Below are 6,466 nucleotides of genomic sequence, written 5' to 3' on the forward strand. Positions count from 1 at the left end.
CTGCTGCTCGTGCACGTCTCTGCTGTTAGTGCACGTCTCTGCTGCTCGTGCACGTCTCTGCTGCTCGTGCACGTCTCTGCTGTTAGTGCACGTCTCTGCTGCTCGTGCACGTCTCTGCTGTTAGTGCACGTCTCTGCTGCTCGTGCGCTTCTCTGCTGCTCGTGCACGTCTCTGCTGCTCGTGCACGTCTCTGCTGTTAGTGCACGTCTCTGCTGCTCGTGCACGTTTCTGCTGCTCGTGCACGTCTCTGCTGTTAGTGCACGTCTCTGCTGCTCGTGCGCTTCTCTGCTGCTCGTGCATGTCTCTGCTGCTCGTGCACGTCTCTGCTGTTAGTGCACGTCTCTGCTGCTCGTGCACGTCTCTGCTGCTCGTGCACGTCTCTGCTGTTAGTGCACGTCTCTGCTGCTCGTGCACGTCTCTGCTGCTCGTGCACGTCTCTGCTGTTAGTGCACATCTCTGCTGCTCGTGCACGTCTCTGCTGGTAGTGCACGTTCTGGGGCTTGATTGATTCTGCCCAAAGAAGACGGGTCTAATATGCAGTTTAGCCAATCACCAATTAAAGAAATAAATGAGTGATCGTCCAAAAAATTCATCCAATCAGCGCAGTCAAAAAGACTTCCAGAGGGAAGGGCTATTCTCATCTCGCCCAAAGCGCGTTCCGTGTTCTCAGGGCTCCTTCACTTGTTGCGTGTTCTCGCCGGCTTCTCTTCTCTTGCAGTGACATTTTAATGACAAGACAATGGAGCGTCCCAGCACGAGCGCAAGGAGACTCAACCCTAACAAGATCAAATCTCTCCTCCAAGACCCGTTTGAGAGAAGAACTTGGCGGAGAAACTCCAGGTGAAACGACTGATTCCAGATCAGCCGCCTGAACTCAGCATGAACAGAGCCGGTCAAAACCGAGAAGCTAGAATCTCTTACTGATGACCGCTTTCCCACAGAGGTTCATGTGCGTCTGGTGAGTGACATGCTGAGTATGTTACTGTTTTTTTATTTGCAGTGTATTTAATCATAAACTAGCCACAGTGCTGTAGTTGCTGCTGCACCTGGGGGTGCTGGTGCTTCTCCCCGCGGCCTCTCCTCACGCCAACCTCTCCTCACGCGGCGGTTTTGTTAATAGATTTGGACAACATGTATTTTTGTTGACACTATGGGTTGGTCCTTGCTGTCTTTGCTCTTGTTGGGTGCATTTCCTCCACTGTAGTGCGCCGTGACGGCTCTAGCTCAGCTTTGAAAGGCTCGGGCCGAAGACCGCCCGTGGATGATGTGGTAGGATGATGTGTTTGCTGTACTTCTCTCCCCACCGGGAGGGACGCGGCACTGTTGACCGGTGCGTGCTGTCCTTAGTGCCGACTTGCGTCGCCAGGGTGAGGAACGGCCCACGTAAAGAGTGTCAAGGGTCTGTCCATGTTCAGTAGTAAGGGTCCCTGTGAGGGACAAACCACTCCTTCTTTGGTCCATGTTCAGTAGTAAGGGTCCCTGTGAGGGACAAACCACTCCTTCTTTGGTCCATGTTCAGTAGTAAGGGTCCCTGTGAGGGACAAACCACTCCTTCTTTGGTCCATGTTCAGTCTGTTTCTTACCTTAAAGATGTTAAAGACCAGCAGTTGATTACGTTCAGTTTTTCTTCCTCGTTGGTAAAAGTCTGTGTTGTCTTGAACAAGTGACCTGACGTCTGTTGAATGAAGTGGAGATGTGAAGGACAGCTGACAGGTATGACAGGTATAGGCCCGTAAAATGTTCTTAAGCTCCCCCCCCCCCCCCCCCCCCCCAAATAATTTGGCTTGAAAAAAAACTAGACTTATTTTGATAAGTAAATGATGCAGGGGGGTAATGTAAGTGCAGGTAGTTACTGAATGTGGCTGTCTGTAGTTGTTAACAATAGTATGTTTACTTGAGAAAATGAAAGGGAATATTGTAGTGGGCTACGTTAACACTAAGCTAGCTATTTTGTGTATTTTTTTATCGGCGTCTAAAGCTTCCTAGATCTAGTCCGATGGTCTTTTCCTCTGTCCATTACAATCCTGGTATATCTTCATTACAGTGAATGCATCGAGTGCCTTCCAGTTCGGCCCATCATACAATATTTATCATTCCATCGTCAAGACATACTTGAACATTTCTCTAGGAATATTTTTGTTATTCATGTTGTTTTCTATTGAATGGTATTTGACTCTGAACAAGTTCATCTTTGTCTCAGTGATAGTGACTAAATGAGCATAAAATATCACTGGTTTGTAAAACTACATGGACAACTTAATAGATGTAAATGTTGATATTCCCTTCTGCTCATAATGAAACAACTCAGAAGTTGACACCGTCAGGTCCGTTCTCCATCCATTGGATTTGGGAGTGGTGCGGATATGAACGCTAGTTTATCTTTCCTTTACAAGCAGGAAAGTATTCCTCTCTGTATTTAAACAAAGTTAATATTTGTGTTCACTATGACCCTGAAATTCTGTCTCTTATACTGAATACAAACAAAACTACAGAGCAAAAATCACACTCTTTCTGATTGAAGCGATCTATGAACAATGCGGCCCAAGAAGGATTACATAACATCACGTGCTCTCACTGCAGTCTGTCGTCAGCACTGGCTGTCACGAGGCTGCAAAGCGTGCGCACGTATAAACCACTTCAAAGTAAAAGCATGAACATAAACCACTGCAAAGTAAAAGCATGAACATAAACCACTTCAAAGTAAAAGCATGAACATAAACCACTTCAAAGTAAAAGCATGAACATAAACCACTGCAAAGTAAAAGCATGAACATAAACCACTTCAAAGTAAAAGCATGAACATAAACCACTTCAAAGTAAAAGCATGAACATAAACCACTGCAAAGTAAAAGCATGAACATAAACCACTTCAAAGTAAAAGCATGAACATAAACCACTTCAAAGTAAAAGCATAAACATAAACCACTTCAAAGTAAAAGCATGAACATAAACCACTTCAAAGTAAAGGCAGGGTTGTTGTATTGTATTCATAGCTGCATTTTATTTATTTATTTATTTATTTGTTTATTCTTCATGTTCGAGTGACCTCATGCGGGCCGGACAGGGAGAGCTGTAAGACGCCAGGTCTGAAAAGCACCTGTGTGCAGTGATAAGCCCCGCCCACTATGGTAAGCCCCACCCACTGCACACAAAATGCAGTTAACACATGATCAATAATTACTGCTGTGAAAGGACTGAGTAGTTAACGCACTTCTAACGCACTAACGTGCCCAGCCCGACTTTAAAGTAAAACTGAAGTAACAATAATGTGATTTGTTTGTAAAGTGAAGCACAGTTTGGACGTGAGGGAGAATGAGACGCTCTCTGCTCTCTCCTGCGTCGCCTCTGTCGTCCTCTTCCACTCTTTCATCATTTTCTTCTTTCTGAACGTTCATTAACTCGCACGTCGCCGCTCTTACACTCGTCCTCTGCTCCGTGTTTTTGTTCTTGTGATTTCCTCTCTGTTTTTACTCGGCCGTCAGTCTGTGTTTCGCTTACTGTCACATTGTCTCTTCGCTCACATTGCTCACCCATACATTCACTCACAACCGCCTCCACACTGCGGCCATTTACAAACTGTTATCCAACGTCCTGCAGCTCAGAGTTGCTGTCTGGGGAACGTTCGGTCCACTGTTCACAACATGTCACTTAAAGGAGGATAGGAATTATGTTTGATGACTTTCTTTCAGAGTGAGACGAAAAATCAACATCACTCTGTGTGTGTGTTAGGTGGAGTCAGGATGTTAGCCTAGCTTAGCATAAAGAGTGGAAGTGGACGGAGCTAATCTGTTTCATTTATGTTTGCGTGCAGGTTAAACAAAGTTTGTGGTTTTGGAGGACATGTTGTGGCTAATTGTTGAAGAACAACAGTTATCTATCTGCTGTCCTCTGTGTGTGTGGATTAAACACACAGTGTGTTAAATGTGTGTGGATTAAACACACAGTGTGTTAAATGTGTGTGGATTAAACACACAGTGTGTTAAATGTGTGTGGATTAAACACACAGTGTGTTAAATGTGTGTGGATTAAACACACAGTGTGTTAAATGATGAGTTCAAAGTGTTTAAGGTGCCTTTAGTCTTTTTGCTAAGCTAGGCTAATCACCTCCCAGCTTCATGTTGTACTTAATGTACAGATATAAGAGTTGTATCAATCTTCTCTTCTCAGTTTTTGAAATAACGCTAAATAAACGTCATACCTTTCATCCACCTGTTCAAATCTTTCTGACGTGGAGCCACAGATGCTCCACAGCCCTGCGCTGCTCTGTACGCCCTGCTTTACTCTAGAGGCGCTGCTCTGTACGCCCTGCTTTACTCTAGAGGCGCTGCTCTGTACGCCCTGCTTTACTCTAGAGGTGCTGCTCTGTACGCCCTGCTTTACTCTAGAGGCGCTGCTCTGTACGCCCTGCTTTACTCTAGAGGCGCTGCTCTGTACGCCCTGCTTTACTCTAGAGGCGCTGCTCTGTACGCCCTGCTTTACTCTAGAGGTGCTGCTCTGTACGCCCTGCTTTACTCTAGAGGTGCTGCTCTGTACGCCCTGCTTTACTCTAGAGGCGCTGCTCTGTACGCCCTGCTTTACTCTAGAGGCGCTGCTCTGTACGCCCTGCTTTACTCTAGAGGCGCTGCTCTGTACGCCCTGCTTTACTCTAGAGGTGCTGCTCTGTACGCCCTGCTTTACTCTAGAGGCGCTGCTCTGTACGCCCTGCTTTACTCTAGAGGCGCTGCTCTGTACGCCCTGCTTTACTCTAGAGGCGCTGCTCTGTACGCCCTGCTTTACTCTAGAGGCGCTGCTCTGTACGCCCTGCTTTACTCTAGAGGCGCTGCTCTGTACGCCCTGCTTTACTCTAGAGGCGCTGCTCTGTACGCCCTGCTTTACTCTGGGGGTGCTGGAGGGTCGTAGTGTCTTCTGTCTCCTGTCTCCTGTCTCCTGTCTCCTGTCTCCTGCCTCCTGTCTCCTGCCTCCTGTCTTCTGTCTCCTGTCTCCTGTCTCCTGCCTCCTGTCTCCTGCCTCCTGTCTCCTGTCTCCTGTCTCCTGCCTCCTTTCTCCTGCCTCCTGTCTCCTGTCTCCTGCCTCCTGTCTCCTGCCTCCTGTCTCCTGCCTCCTGCCTCCTGCCTCCTGTCTCCTGCCTCCTGTCTCCTGCCTCCTGTCTCCTGTCTCCTGCCTCCTGTATCCTGTCTCCTGCCTCCTGTCTCCTGCCTCCTGTCTCCTGCCTCCTGTATCCTGTCTCCTGCCTCCTGTCTCCTGTCTCCTGCCTCCTGCATCCTGTATCCTGTCTCCTGCCTCCTGTCTCCTGTCTCCTGTCTCCTGCCTCCTTTCTCCTGCCCCCTGTCTCCTGTCTCCTGCCTCCTGTCTTCTGTCTCCTGTCTCCTGCCTCCTGCCTCCTGTCTCCTGCCTCCTGTCTCCTGTCTCCTGCCTCCTGTCTCCTGTCTCCTGCCTCCTGTCTCCTGCCTCCTGTCTCCTGCCTCCTGTCTCCTGCCTCCTGTATCCTGTCTCCTGTCTCCTGCCTCCTGCCTCCTGTCTCCTGCCTCCTGTCTCCTGTCTCCTGCCTCCTGTATCCTGTCTCCTGCCTCCTGTCTCCTGCCTCCTGTATCCTGTCTCCTGCCTCCTGTCTCCTGTCTCCTGCCTCCTGCCTCCTGTCTCCTGCCTCCTGTCTCCTGTCTCCTGTCTCCTGCCTCCTGTCTCCTGCCTCCTGTCTCCTGCCTCCTGCCTTCTGTATCCTGCCTCCTGTCTCCTGCCTCCTGCCTCCTGTCTCCTGCCTCCTGTCTCCTGCCTCCTGTCTCCTGCCTCCTGCCTTCTGTCTCCTGCCTCCTGTCTCCTGCCTCCTGCCTCCTGTCTCCTGCCTCCTGTCTCCTGTCTCCTGCCTCCTGTCTCCTGTCTCCTGCCTCCTGTCTCCTGCCTCCTGTCTCCTGCCTCCTGTCTCCTGCCTCCTGTATCCTGTCTCCTGTCTCCTGCCTCCTGCCTCCTGTCTCCTGCCTCCTGTCTCCTGTCTCCTGCCTCCTGTATCCTGTCTCCTGCCTCCTGTCTCCTGCCTCCTGTATCCTGTATCCTGTCTCCTGCCTCCTGTCTCCTGTCTCCTGCCTCCTGTCTCCTGCCTCCTGTCTCCTGTCTCCTGTCTCCTGCCTCCTGTCTCCTGCCTCCTGTCTCCTGCCTCCTGCCTTCTGTATCCTGCCTCCTGTCTCCTGTCTCCTGCCTCCTGTATCCTGTCTCCTGCCTCCTGTCTCCTGTCTCCTGCCTCCTGCCTCCTGTCTCCTGCCTCCTGTCTCCTGCCTCCTGCCTCCTGTCTCCTGCCTCCTGTCTCCTGTCTCCTGCCTCCTGTCTCCTGCCTCCTGTCTCCTGTCTCCTGCCTCCTGTATCCTGTCTCCTGTCTCCTGCCTCCTGTCTCCTGTCTCCTGCCTCCTGCCTCCTGTCTCCTGCCTCCTGTATCCTGTCTCCTGCCTCCTGTCTCCTGTCTCCTGCCTCCTGTCTC

At 50.2% G+C, this 6,466-nt stretch overlaps 1 pseudogene; it reads right to left on the bottom strand.

The window, feature by feature from the left end:
* Positions 1-4,310: 4,310 nt before the first annotated feature.
* Positions 4,311-6,466, bottom strand: part of LOC137789750 (uncharacterized) — a 3,655-nt pseudogene continuing 1,499 nt past the window's right edge.

This window comes from Clinocottus analis, unplaced genomic scaffold (genome assembly GCF_023055335.1).
Source record: "Clinocottus analis isolate CAN_PGR_092001 unplaced genomic scaffold, fCliAna1.0.p SCAF_19, whole genome shotgun sequence".
In the NCBI taxonomy this organism is placed as follows: domain Eukaryota; kingdom Metazoa; phylum Chordata; class Actinopteri; order Perciformes; family Cottidae; genus Clinocottus; species Clinocottus analis.